We start from the raw sequence: 14,649 nt of genomic DNA on the forward strand, positions 1-14,649 counted from the left end.
GTACCAAATGTACACCCGCTGTCCGGCGCTCTCTACCAAACATACAGCTTGTTTAAGGGCCAGCTTCAAAGGACTTATCATCTCCTCCCGACGAATCAGGAGGACCCACCCGCGACCAATTACGGGTGGCTGGATTGACGGATCAAATACTCCGTCGCTCCAGTGCCGAGGCCAACCCGCCGAAGCGCAGCTGCTTTTTAGACACCCCAGCGGAGTGGCCAGGTGAATGTGACTCTGACCACTACGCTATCAAGCTTGTACGTCTGGCGTCGTGTTGGACAACGGGTTTGAGTTGCAGTGGAAGGAAGCCAGTCGAAAAATGTAATGAAATGATGGGAGTCGATCCCAGGACCCTACTGCCGGGACCGCACGACTTTTGCCGCTCGCCCACCACAGCCCATGACGAATGGAGCGGCGTGAGGCGGGCTCTTGACGCGACAGGAATGGACCGACCCGGTCAAAATTTCACAAGAAGTTTGGGGAGTCGAACCGCCGACCTCAGCACGGAGAAGCGACGCCTCTACTCCCTAGACCAACACGGCACATGCAGTTCGTTGGCTGAAGTCACGGTTTTCAACCACACTGGGCGAGGCAGTAAAATTAAATGTTAATGTTTGTTAGGAATCGAACCCCCGACGTGTGGGACTGTTCTACACGGCTCCGCTCTGGTGGCCTCAAACCGTTCCACAAAAGAAAGGAAATCGAAAAAAAATTGAGATGCCGGTATTCGAACACCGCACTGTGCAAATGCGATCGAACGTCTGTAACATTTGCACAGTGCGGTGTTCGAATACCGGCATCTCATTATTTTTTTCGATTTCCTTTCTTTTGTGGAACGGTTCGAGGCCACCAGAGCGGAGCCGTGTAGAACAGTCCCACACGTCGGGGGTTCGATTCCTAACAAACATTAACATTAATTTTACTGCCTCGCCCAGTGTGGTTGAAAACCGTGACTGCAGCCAACGAACTGCATGTGCCGTATGGTCTAGGGAGTAGAGGCGTCGCTTCTCCGTGCTGAGGTCGGCGGTTCGACTCCCCAAACTTCTTGTGAAATTTTGACCGGGTCGGTCATTCCTGTCGCGTCAAGAGCCCGCCTCACGCCGCTCATTCGTCATGGGCCGTGGTGGGCGAGCGGCAAAAGTCGTGCGGTCCCGGCAGTAGGGTCCTGGGATCGACTCCCATCATTTCATTACATTTTTCGACTGGCTTCCTTCCACTGCAACAAACCCGTTGTCCAACACGACGCCAGACGTACAAGCTTGATAGCGTAGTGGTCAGAGTCACATTCACCTGGCCACTCCGCTGGGGTGTCTAAAAAGCAGCTGCGCTTCGGCGGGTTGGCCTCGGCACTGGAGCGACGGAGTATGATCCGTCAATCCAGCCACCCGTAATTGGTCGCGGGTGGGTCCTCCTGATTCGTCGGGAGGAGATGATAAGTCCTTTGAAGCTGGCCCTTAAACAAGCTGTATGTTTGGTAGAGAGCGCCGGACAGCGGGGTACATTTGGTACAGACCACCCCGCGAAAAGCAAAGCTCTCAAGGCAGAGAGAGACTGTCAAACCCGCCCTTCAAGCCCGGCCCATATACAGACGAGAACCCCTGGGGTCGCCGCCTGTAAAGCACCGGTTCCCCCGATCCACCGAAGTTGCAGGCGGCCCTCCGATCTCGGAGGTGGGAGAAGGGCCCCCCTTTTTTCTTCTTTTTTTTCGATTTTTGTATCGGGGGGGGGGGATGCATTGCGCCTAGGCTTTTTGTATCCCCCTCCGGCCGGCCGAGGGGATACTCCTCGCCTAGGCTCTTTGTATCCGGGGGGGATGCATTGCGCCTAGGCGACGTGCATCCTCCTCCGACCGGCGGGAGATACAATAAGCCTAGGCAAAATGTACCCCGGGGTACATTTCGCCTAGCCGCATTGTACCCGGGGTACAATTCGCCTAGCAACTAGGCGCTTTGTACCCCTGGGTACATTGAACCTAGTCGTCATGTACCCCAGGGTACTATGGCCCTAGGCGTTGTGCACCCGGGGGTACTCTGCGCCGACGGGTACAGTTCGCCTCCTACACCGGTACTTCACAGTGGAGGGGAAGGGGGTTGGGTCTGCACGGAATTGTTTATCAGGAGTGCGTCACGCGTTACTGCGTTACTGCTGCGAGTGCTGGGGGTCAAGCGAGATGGCGGTGAGCGATGAGAGTGTTACTTTCGCCGGCAACAGGAAATGAGACCCACGCTGCTGCAGCGACAATGCGACAGGCTGACGGGGAGCAAGGTCGTGGGTTCGAGTCCGCGCATTTCAACACTTTTTTTTGCGGGTAGGTGGCTGGTGCGAACCCTTCTTGCCACATTGGGAGCCACGGACGTGTTGCGGTAGAACATGAAATGATGAAGGCAGAGTTCGCTGGGGTGGAAAGCATGAACAAGGAAACACCAACTCACTCTGCGAAGATGGGTGGGGGATCCTCAACGTTGTCGTCGCCACCGCTTCGGTTGGGGTCAAGAGAAGGGGGCGTACAAAGACCGTGAAGATACCCCGCGCACAAAGGGTGCCCAGACGGCGGCGCGCCGCGGCGGGGTACGCGCGCCACGCTCCCCCCACGCAGCATCGGCCACGCTCCCAGACGCTCCGCCGAGTGGTGGAATCTTGCCCGGAATGGCTCCAGGGAAGCACAGCACAATGCGCGGGGACTGCGGAAATGATGGAAGAAGCTTCAGGCATGTTTGCGCCGCTGCGCGCCCGGGCCCGCCGAGACGAGAGCCCCAAAATTCAATTAAATAAAACTCGTATTCCACAACAAACAAAATCAAATTTACGTTTTTAAATTGAAGTGTGAACCAATCGGATAAGGCCGGGGTGAAATCAAAATTTGAATCCTGCTAAGCGTTTTTTACGCGGGGCGTCGGGAGCGGGGAGCGCCTGCGGACAGGGAGATAGGCAGCGCGCACGACGTGGGTGTCTGCCGGGACGGCCTACCCTGCCGTTGACAGGCGTTCCAAGCGCGCGGCGGGGCGGGGCGCCGCGGGGCGAGAAAGAACTGAAAGGCCCGCCGGTCTATACGGCCCACGGTCTGCGAGACAAAAATGGTTTCTATCTCACACCGAGACGCCATTACGACAACTACAGAGCCAGGCAGCCAGCCAGGCAGCCAGCCAGGCAGAAGGGGCCGTAGGTCGGGAAAATTGCAGAGCGAAGAAGGCGGCGTCACAGCGGCATCGCAACAGATGCAGTACCACTCTGCCGATATTGCCACCCCTCCCCTCCCCCGGCCAGTATTCAGCGCTGCATGAGAGGACGTCCTCTCCCCCTCCTTCCCTCCCCTCCGCCCCCGCGCAGACAATGAGCCTTATCTGGCGGGGCCGGGCGGGCCGGGAGAGCCACTCGCCCGGTTATGCCCCCTTGGCAAGGGCCGCCGCCACAGTCTCCCGGTTAATTCCTGATGACATGGCCGGGCCGGCCAGTGGCCCGGACCGAGCGAGGACGCCGCCCCGGACCCGTCTGGGACGCAGCCAAGGACGTCGTCAAGGACACCGTCAAGGACGCGACCAAGGACGCTCGGCGACCTGGACGCAGAGCGCACCGCTAGAGCCATCCTGGCTGTGGGTGAGTTAAATTTTTGCGACAGACCGGGTCTTTAAATGAAAACAAACGACCTGAATTCATTTGACTCCAAGCGTGAGAATTATTCGTAAAAAACAGATCACTGCAAAAAAAAATATTTCAAAGTTTAACTGTTAAAGTCGCTTTAGTTTTACATATGTTCCTAGCTCAAGTACTTAGCGGTCAGTTGACGACTCGGAAGTTTTGCCTCTGAAGTCTGAACAAGATACACAAAACCTTCCACCACCTTTCGCCCCCATGTCGGGTTCAGACGATGGGTCAAATCGGCGTATTGACGGTTCATGACGGTTAAAATTGGGTGCGGTCCGAGTCACTGAATGGCGCATTGGCCGGCCGAATGGAGCCGAATTCGGTCCGCGAGTGCAGTGGCGCTAACGACGCGCGTGGAGGCAGCCGAGGCACGCAATCATGCAAATGCAGCCAGGGCGCTACACTGTGTGACTGTGGCCCAGAGACACGCCGCCCCGCCCATTCACAGAGACTGGCCGGTCGGAACGCGTGGAGCGTGGCCCGGCAATCCGATAAATAATTGCAGTCCAAACGGCCAGACAGAGAGAGAGACAACCACACCAAAAGGGCCGGGACAACGAGGCCGGCGGACCGGCACCGAGTCTCGAACCCACGCCCAGCCTTGCGTCCAGCCTTCATGCTGCGGGAGAGCCATGCGCGTGAAGCGTGCGTCCTTGAGACAGCCCTCGAGCGCAGGGCCTGCAGGGCTTCTGGCACGGAGCCCGTCGCCGCGTCCCTCTCCCACTCGTGCAGCGTCCCGGCTGCGAGAGGGACAGCCGCGCGGCCAGCACCCCCGCAGATCATGCCTCTCGAATACCGCGCCGCTACATCGGGGTCGCTCCACTGTGGAGGGCCTCGCCGTCTGCAGGCTGTCTCCGTCGCACTCGTGCGGGACGCCCCGTGAGAGCGAGAGAGACAGTGTGCAGGTTTTACGCGCCGCGGATCGCTGTCTCGGACCGCAGCGAGGCGGATCAATCCAGGGAGCGGGAAAAGCGGCGTAAACATGCGGAGAAGTGCGCACCTGGCTGCAGGCACGCCGATAGGCCCAGAGGGCGTACACTGCCAGGCGTGCGCTCGCCCCTCGCACAGTGGGCCAGAAGACCGGTGGATGCGGCCAGAATCCCGGACGGAGCTCCAGAGTCGCGAAACAGGACTCGAATCAAACGTGTGACCCCACCAATGGATTCCTCCTTCGGAGAGCAATCCATTGGTGGGGTCACACGTTCGGTTCGAGCCCCATTTAGCGACTCTGGAGCTCAAAACGCGTCTAGAGTTTTGAAGTCCCGCCGTCGACACTGCACCGCCATGTTTGCGACCGTGAGCCCGGACGCCACAAAAACACCGTCTGCCGAGTCAAGCCGGGTTTCGTAAGCCGCGAGCAAAAACAACAACGCGCGGTCCTCTCCACCCGCGAAACGCTGCGACCCCGCCGCCCGCCACGCCGCAGGCCACGCCGCAGGCGTCCTGGCGACGGACACTGTTGCGTGCCACCAAGCCTGCCCACGACGGCGTCCTCGTCTATGACGGCATCACCCCCGAAAAAATATGAGAAAAGCCGGGAGTCGAACTCCAGACCCTTCTGATAGGGCGACGCGTCTAGCCCCTCGGCCAACACAGCTGCGCTAATCAGCCGTGTTGGCCGGGTGACTGGAGGTAGCGGTCGGCTGGCGCAGCTCTGCACGGCACGAGTTCGCGCAGGCCTTGCCGTGCCCCTTGCCCACGCGTTCCGTTTATTTGCATAATGTTTCGCACACACACACACACACGAGGATAACGCGAGCGAGCGGCTTTCTTTTTGCCTGAGCCGCTTCCTGCTGCGAGTCGATTAGGTGTTTCCTGTCTCTGTCCGCCGCGCGTATGCATTTACGTCACGACGGCGGAAAAAAAAAATCTCATTCAACGAACGTTAATGAAAGCAGATGATCCATCGCGTTTCACAACTGCTGTGATAGCCGAGAGGTTAGAGACGTGGGATCGAGTTACCGCAGGCCGGCGTTCGAATACCAGCGTCACACAAGTTTTTTCGACTGGGTGGTGGTTCGAGGCCATGAGAGCGGAGCCGTGTGCAACAGGCCCACATGCCGGAGGTTCGACTCCTAACAAATATTTCCATTTAATTTTACTGCCTCACCCAGTGCGGTTCAAACCCGTAAACGTGAGCCCACACTGAGCATGGGACGTGGTGGTCCAGGGAGTAGAGGCGTCGGTCCCCAATGCTATGGTCGGCGGTTCGACTCCCCCAACTTCTTGCGAAATTTTGACCGGGTCGGTCGAGTCCTGTTGCGTCAAGAACCCACCTCACGCCGGTCCCCTCATCATGGGCCGTGGTGGCCGAGAGCGTAAAGTCGTGTGATCCCGATGGCGGGGTCCGGGGGTCTAATCCCATCATTTCATTACATTTTTCGACCGCCTTCCTCCCAGTGCAACTCAAACCCGTCGTCCAACACGCTGCCAGACGTACAAGCGTGATAGCGTAGTGGTCAGAGTCACATTCACCTGGCCACTCCGCTGTGGGTGTCTAAAAAGCAATCCGCTTCGGCGGGTTGGCCTCGGCACTGGAGCGATGGCGTATTTGATCCATCAATCCAGACCATCCGGTGTGTGGTTGCGGGTGGTGCCTCCTCGACTTGTCGGGGAGGCGATGATAAGTCCTTTGAAGCTGGCCTAAAACGCTGTATGTTCGGTACGGGAGCGCCGGACAGTGGGGGTACCATGGGGTACACAACCAACCCTACGAAAACAAGAAGCTCCCACCAAACCTCTTCTCTGTCTGAGTCTCTCTCTCTGTCTCTCTGTCGTCTCACTCTACGTCCCGCCCCTCAAAGAGCTTCGTACTGGGTGCTCTCACCCAGCTGCCTGAGCTTTGGGGTCCTACTGGGTCCCCCGGCGAACGCTTGGGTCGCTGACGGGATTAACCCCAGGTACCTGATAGCACCGGTTCCCATCCCGAACACCGAAGTAAAGCAGGAGGCCTCCCCATTAAGACTGGGGAGGGGGTGTAGAGTTCAAATTTTTTCTTTTCCCTTTCAAATTTCTCGGTTAATACTCGTTTTGTTTCCTTATACGGGGTAGTATGCGGGCTCATTCCAAAGATAGTAATTAAAGAGGTTTTCTGGTGAAAGCTGGTCAATTTGTGTGGTGCGGGATGGATGCTGTGCACAGTAGTACATCACCGCCAGCAGGACATGCAGAGCGAAAGTTTGGCGAGGGGTGGCCGGGAGCAGCCGACAGGGAGCCGCACTACTACATGGAGGCTGGGAGGCTGGCTCCCCTCCAAGTGACCACTACCCCCTATGCCCCCCGTGGGGCCCCACCCCGCGGGGCTTCGGGATCGGTACGAGTTGCTGTCGTTGCAAAGTGTGCGCAACGAGTGATAAATGCGTGCCCCCTCCCCTCTCCCCCTCCCCTCCCCCCCCCTCTCCCCTCCCCTCCCCCTTGCACCCACGTCGCGGCAATTAACCAGTGTCAGCGTCCGCGAGCCCCCCTCCCCCTCCCCCTCCTCCGGGGACCACTGCGGCCGCGGCCCGCGAGCGATGTATCGAGTTCCGATATGGGACGCCTCAAACAACGCGACCGCGGCCGTGCTCGCAATGACACGCTGACACAGACTCACGCACGCACACATTCGCAGCAACCCTCGCACACAGACGCTGACTTGACGACCACACAGACACAGACACACCCACCGCGCACACCGACGAGGCTTCAACTTGCGGTCGTGGCCTCGCCAATCGCAATCCCCGATGCTCGATAATACTAATTTAAGGGAACAGGACGCTGCGGCACCGCGAACCAACAAAAAAATAGGGGAAATGGAACGGTGGGGGGGGGGGGGGGGCTGGCCCTTATCTGCAACGTAGCCGGGGCAGCAGGTTGCCGGTGCGGAGTCCACACAATCGCACACCAGTTTTCCTTGTCGAGAAACGGAATTGGGCGCGCACGCCGCCCGATATGATCCTTCGAGAAGTCGCCGACAGCGTCGAGTCGACGTACGTGGCTCGCCGGACAAGGAAGCTGCTTTTTCTAGTTACGCCCTGCGCGGAAATAGAAAATAGAAAAAGAAAAAAAAAGCGACGAGAGCGCACAGTCCGGTTGCTGACTATACAGCTAATCGCTGGAGGACGAAACAAATCATCGGGACGCTTTGTTGCGTTGGCTTGGTGCCTTTGATTCCACAGAGTCGCCGTTCCGAATCGGATTAGCCGCCGGGATTAGCAGTGTAAGTGCCGCGCAATCCAATCGCGGCGCGCAAGCGGCGCAAGCACACTGCCAAAAACATTTTACTGGACCATCAGCAGCAGCGCGCCGAGAGCCTCCTGGGGTATCGCGCTCACCGTCCCAGCTCCACTTGGACTTGAACTTGCACGTGCACTTGCACTTGCACTTTCATTTGCACTTGCACTCGAACTTCAACTTGAACTAGAACTAGATCTAAAACTAGAACTTGAACCTGAACTTTATCTTGAACTTGAACTTGCCACCGAGGCCACGTGCGCGTGCCAGGGGAATCCCCTGCGGGCACTTCCCACCGGCAGTCCCGAGGATGCGCGCCGCTGGAGTTCTGGAGTTCCGGGAATGCCACTCGGTGGCGCCAAAAAGGAAAATCCCCCCCCCCTCTGCAGAGGCCTCTTTGTGAGGGAGGACCACCAGGCTTGTGTCCAGGCCGACGTTCCTCTTAGAAATCTCCACCATTATTACCCGGAGGAGGAAAAGCCCGGGAAATGCCCAAAGCAGCCGTCCGGCCCCAATCTCCCGCCAAAATAATAAGACGAGCGGAGTCATTATAGACACGCAGCGTTTAAATAATAAAAATGGGTCTTATATACACGCAGCGTGTATATAATATATATACATCTTATTTTCACGCAGCGTGTCTCCAAGGCCCAGTTTTATTATTTACACGCAGGAAAAGTTTTGCTGCGTGTAAATAATATTTTGGCTTTTATTTAAACGCTGCGTGTCTCCAAGACACCAAAAAATTATTGGCACGCAGGATTGTAAAAAGTCTTCCGACCGGCGACTGAGTCCGGCATGGCGGCTTGGTGGGTGAGTGGGTCCGTGCTTGCACGGGAATTTTTTGGCCCGGGTTCGAGACTTGCCTTCTTCTCAAAAAATTTCTGCGTGTTAATAATGAAAACCGGTGTTGTTTCAACGCTGCGTGTTTATAATAAATTCACATGTTATTTACACGCAGCGTGTCTGCAAATTCGAGTTTTATTATTTACACGCAGGAAAAGTTTTGCTGCGTGCAAATAATATTTTGGCTTTTATTTAAACGCTGCGTGTCTCCAAGACACCAAAAAATTATTGGCACGCAGGATTGTAAAAAGTCTTCCGACCGGCGACTGAGTCCGGCATAGCGGCTTGGTGGATGAGTGGGTCCGTCCATGTACGGGAATTTTTTGGCCCGGGTTCGAGACTTCGTCTTTTTCTCAAAAAAATTCTGCGTGTCAATAATGAAAACCGGTGTTGTTTCAACGCTGCGTGTTTATAATAAATTCACATGTAATTTACACGCAGCGTGTCTGCAAGACCCAGTTTTATTATTTACACGCAGAAATTTTTTGAGAAAAAGACGAAGTCTCGAACCCGGGCCAAAAAATTACCGTACAAGCACGGACCCACTCATCCACCAAGCCGCCATGCCGGACTCAGTCGCCGGTCGGAAGACTTTTTACAATCCTGCGTGCCAATAATTTTTTGGTGTCTTGGAGACACGCAGCGTTTAAATAAAAGCCAAAATATTATTTGCACGCAGCAAAACTTTTCCTGCGTGTAAATAATAAAACTCGAATTGCAGACACGCTGCGTGTAAATAACTTGTGAATTTATTATAAACACGCAGCGTTGAAACAACACCGGTTTTCATTATTGACACGCAGAATTTTTTTGAGAAGAAGGCAAGTCTCGAACCCGGGCCAAAAAATTCCCGTGCAAGCACGGACCCACTCACCCACCAAGCCGCCATGCCGGACTCAGTCGCCGGTCGGAAGACTTTTTACAATCCTGCGTGCCAATAATTTTTTGGTGCCTTGGAGACACGCAGCGTTTAAATAAAAGCCAAAATATTATTTGCACGCAGGAACATTTTGTCCCACATGGCCACCGTCGGTGGACGTCTGAGGGGAAAAATCCTGCGTGTCAATAATTTTTTTTCTGTTATGTGCACGCTGCGTGTACATAAAGTCCAATTTTATTATTTAAACGCTGCGTGTATATAATATTAGTCTAAGACGAGAGAGAGAGAGAGAGAGAGAGAGAGAGAGGGAGAGAGAGCTCCACCATCTGCCTTATCAGAATGTTCCCTTCACTCAAACTGGCCGTGTGCGCTCGCGAACTGGTCTGCTCGGTCCCGCATCTTGCCCCACACCTCGCGTTTCGTTTTGCCTCCGCTAATTTTGGCGTCTGCGCGTGCCCGTGCGGCCCTTGCGGTGCGGTATCGAGAATACGTAATCACCTGCCGAAGCAGCATAGCGGCCCGCGGCGCAAATTGCCGCACGCTCGCAGTGCACGCCTTGGCTCGCCTCGCCGCCGCCGTCCACGTGTACAGTGCCGCGACGGGTGTTTCGCTAACAGCAGTTTGCCAAGTGCAGCGCAGCGCGGAGTTTCCGGTGGGGCGCTCCGCCGGGGGGGGGGGGGGGGGGGGGGGCAAGCACCAGCAAGCTGATTTCAAACAGTGTGCTTTTCCGCCGCTGGTTCTCTCTCTCTCTCTCGCGAGAGAGAGAGAGAGAGAGAGGCCGCCCTGTTTGGGAGCAGCCCCCAGTGGCACCCTCCGGCTCGCCCCGGCCGGAGTCCCGGTTCGAGGAAGTCGCCCTGAAAGGAGCATTGCATTGTAGTAAACTATGCTCGCAGTGCGGAACCACTGGGAGCGTGCACAGCGGCCGGCCGCGCCCTCGCCAATGCCATTTGCGGCACTATTGTCCTGACAAACACTCGCAAAAGCATTCAATTTGCCGCCCTGAAACAATGTGCGGAAACTAGGACGCGACTTCTTCCCGCTTCGACGCGCACAGCGCTGTGAGTCTTTTTGCGAAGACCCTGTTGCATAGAGCAGCATTATTAGCTCAGCCATAATTCCAGCGCTCGAAAAGGTCTGCGGCTGCGAGTGAAAGTTATCGACTATTTTGGAGGTTTTTTTTTTATTCCAGCGTGTGATGTGTGGATGCGATTATGGCAGCCCCGCCCCTCCCTGCCTTATTCATGCGGTGCGAGTGAGATGGCGATAGCGCTCGTAAAGTAACGCATGCCAAGGGAACCGAAAAGGCAAGCGAAAGCAGGGCGGGGCGGGGCGGGGCGGGGCGGGGCCGCATGGCTGCTGAGCATCAGGCCAGGCAGGTTTGAGAGCCAAAAGCAGCCAGGCGTCCCAACGAAAGGGGGTGGGGCGTCTTACAAGCGTCCGCTCATATCACGTCCCCCAATCGGGGGAGCGGAGCCGAGCGGAGCAGTAGGCAAGGCAATGGCTGGCAGGGACGCACGCGTGGCAGCCGCGGGGAGCCTGGGCTGGACAATCTAGGTGTCCTTGGCCCGCCCCGGCACATCTTCGGGACCTTCAGGACCTTCAGGAACACGCCCCGCGACTTAATGTTGTCATATACGTACGCCGACTGCCTCGTCGTGGGCGTGCCACGGGGCAGTGGGTTGGCTACACTGGCAGAACCGGGCGTGCTCCCTCTCCGCAAGCGTAGTCCTCCGTTCCGTCCCTCTGCCGCGTACCTCAATGCAGGGCAGAATTTCTTTCCGACGCTTTGATCTCAGGCGTAAAGTCCGAGCGTAATGCTTGAACGAAGTGGAGTGCTCCAGTGCCCTCCCGCTCGCATGGGGCCGCGCCTGCAGCGCAACCAGGACAGCAAAGCCTGTTCCGTTTGCTTTTGGTGCTTTTCGGCAGCGGTCTCAAGGAGGCGATGGCAAGTGCGGGGAGGGCGGTAGGATAACGCCATAACGCCGCCGAACCAACGACGGAACGCACTTTGCGCCAGGCGGGGAGGGGAGGGGGAGGGGCGGGGACCCCCGAGGCGGAAGGCGACACGGCGCGGCGAGGCGCGGAGCGGATGCTAGGCTTGCTCATTTTTCTAATGGACTTTTTCCCGGCGGCATACGCACGATGCGACTTCCAACAACGCACACCTACCCCGGCCGGCGGCACTTTCGCCCCATGCTTTGTCTTTTCCTCCTCCCCCCCCCCTCCTCTCTCTCTCTCCCTGATGGCCGGCGTGCGCGGTGCGCTATTATTTTCACACCCAGGCCGTGCGCGCGGCCCGTCCCGGCCGGCATCACGCCGTGGCAGTCATTTCCGCACCACTGCCCCTGCGGACCGGCCCACCAGCAGCGGCACCAGCGCTGCAATGTTAGTTTTAATGACTCGCCCCACGAGCTCCCACCAACAAGAGAGCTTCCAGCGAACGCCGAGCTTCCAGAGAACGCCGATCTTCCAGCGAACGCCGAGCTTCCAGCGAACAGAAAGCTTCCAGCGAACAGGCGAGCCAGCCAATCCGGACGGGATCGGAGTGCCACCCTGCGGTGGCGGCGCAGCGAGGTTGCTTCGGCGGGGGCGGTCAGAAACGCTGAGTTGGGATAAACAACTTTATTTTTTGCGCGCTGCAATCTCGCCCCCAATTATTTCGTCCCCGAGGACGCGACGCGGAGAAGTGGCGCCACGTGTGCAAAGCACCGCGATGACATCATTTTCGTAGCAAAATAAATTGAGTCCCGACGACGTAAATGGAAAATGTGTGACTGTAAACTCGGTATGGAAGCTTTTTCCTCCTCTCGTATTGCTTGTGCTCGGGGAAGGTCCCCTGTAACTTCAGTATTCAGCGCACGGGTACGGGGGGACTGACCTAACTACCACAAACCCGATTCACTCCATGAAAAGGAAAGTCTTGATTCAAGCGCTCAAGACCCCTGCATTCAAAACAAAGTCAGCACACTTTGGAGGGTCACCTTGAGTCAACATCGCCAATGCAAGACACAACAGTAGTATCTCCTGGGTGCAGCGCGGTCTAGGTCAGGCCTGTGGGCAGGGCGCGGTGGGGGGCTCCACAGTGTGGGCGCCTCGCCCCCAGGCCTCCCACTTGCTCATTGCTGATTTGGCCTCCCCAGTCGCGCCTCGCCTTGCTCATGAATAGGCAAGGAATGTCTGCAGCGTTACGGGCGGTGCCGTGTCGAAACGTGCCCTTTCCGTGATTGCACGCGGACGGCACGCGGACGGCACGTGAGCAAGACTCAATGCCAATTAGGACGGGAATCTGATTAATTCGGAATGCCGTGAGTGTTCTGAAAGGGTAACACTCCAAGACGTCCTTGCGGCCCAGCCATGGCCCAGCCGTCCCCCTTTCTGTCTCGGCCAGAAACCACGCTCGTGTCAGAAAGCCTAAAGCATGGCCCGCCCCCGCCGCGCCCGCCGCCCCAACAGCTCTGACGCTGGCACTGACTCACGCAAAGGGCGACATCAACTGCGCGCAAGGCTCTCAGGAAAACATTCAACAAGATACAAATTTAAGACACCGGGAAAAGATGAAGAAAAAGAAGCCTCATGTATTCTTTCTACTTTTCTTGACGAGGGTTGCCCTCACAAAACACACACGCGGCCTGAAACTGGGCCTAGCCCCTGGGGCGACTGGGGATGGCAGGCAAAGAAGATGAGCTTGAAAGGACAAGGCAAATCGGCTGAGCCCCGCCCATCCGCAGACTACTTAATTCGCTTCAGTGCCACCAGCTAGCCCGGCCCTTATGGCAGACACGTGGGGGCACAGCGAGGCACAGCGGGGGGCTGGGCGGCGCTTCAAGATCATTCCGGGCGGATGGACACGCACGCCACAGAGGGGAGTCCCCCTACGGCAGTGCGGGCAACGGGTTTCGCCCGGAACTGCCTCAAGCCCTGCTGGGAAGAGCGGAGGGGCGTGCAGTTGTTCAAAAGCCGTGACAACTTGCAAGGGCGACGTGCAGAGGGAGGCGTGGCCCTGGGGAAGCCGACTACACGACCTTCAGTCCACTGTCAAGGTCCTTCGCTGCACAGTCGAAAGGAACAATGCGGTGGAAACCGAGTAAGTGTGCGAGCAAACTTAGAACGTGTCTCTGTAAATTATCTGTCTCGCTGGTTGGACTGCTTTGATCGACTTTGATGAAGTTGTACCGCTGCTTGGTTCACGAATTCAGTCTCGAATAGAGTGCAAGCCCAGCCAAAATCTTAATTCGTTTTACTTGAAAGTATTTCTCCTGTGTTTTTTAGGGGTTCCCAAGAACCCCTATTGTCCGAGGTCCGTGGATTCTCCCCCCCCCTCTTCGATTTTCAAATAAACAACGCTAAACTATTTCAACTATAAAAAAACGAAAATTCCAAATTTTTTCGAAAATTCATCGTGGAAATTTTCCGTAAACGCGAAAAACATAAATTTGCAACAATCGAAAACCAGAACCGTTCATGATATGAAAAAATGGTTCAAATAAAAAATGTACCACTCCTCAAAACTAAACCTCCTGGCTCATCAAAGTGACAAGAAATTGTCTGTGTTCTGAGAAAATGGTTAAAACATGAAAAAAAATCGCCATGGCAACGACACGACACCATCATGCCAACTGTCAAAATTTTAAGTGACCCATCAAAAGAAATCAACACGCCGTGAAATTCGAAAATGCCAATGCTAGCGCATTGCACTGTGTCCTGACATTGGAACATCTTTGAAATCCGTCATTGGTAAAACGTTCGTAGCAGAAAAGACGCAATAAATTATTTTTCGTGGGTTGGCAACAATTTTCTCGGTGTCTGCGCCTTTCGAAAATCGCGAGACTGAAAAAACGAGTAGTCGCGCATTGAAACTGCCCCTTCATTGTTGCTGAGGTTGGATTGTTTGGCATGCTTCTAAAGGCTGCGGTTGACTTGTCATGTTTTCCTCAATTCTGTGACCAGCTAAACGGTTGGTTTGACAAACCGCACTCGCACTCCGTAACAAAGGTGTTCTAAAGGAAGGCCCAAAGAGTACCCACCCGTTGAGGGAGAACGATTAGCCGCCTTAGATTAGTCGCAGTGGG

Source organism: Thrips palmi, unplaced genomic scaffold (assembly GCF_012932325.1).
Source record: "Thrips palmi isolate BJ-2018 unplaced genomic scaffold, TpBJ-2018v1 HiC_scaffold_12, whole genome shotgun sequence".
In the NCBI taxonomy this organism is placed as follows: Eukaryota; Metazoa; Arthropoda; class Insecta; order Thysanoptera; family Thripidae; genus Thrips; species Thrips palmi.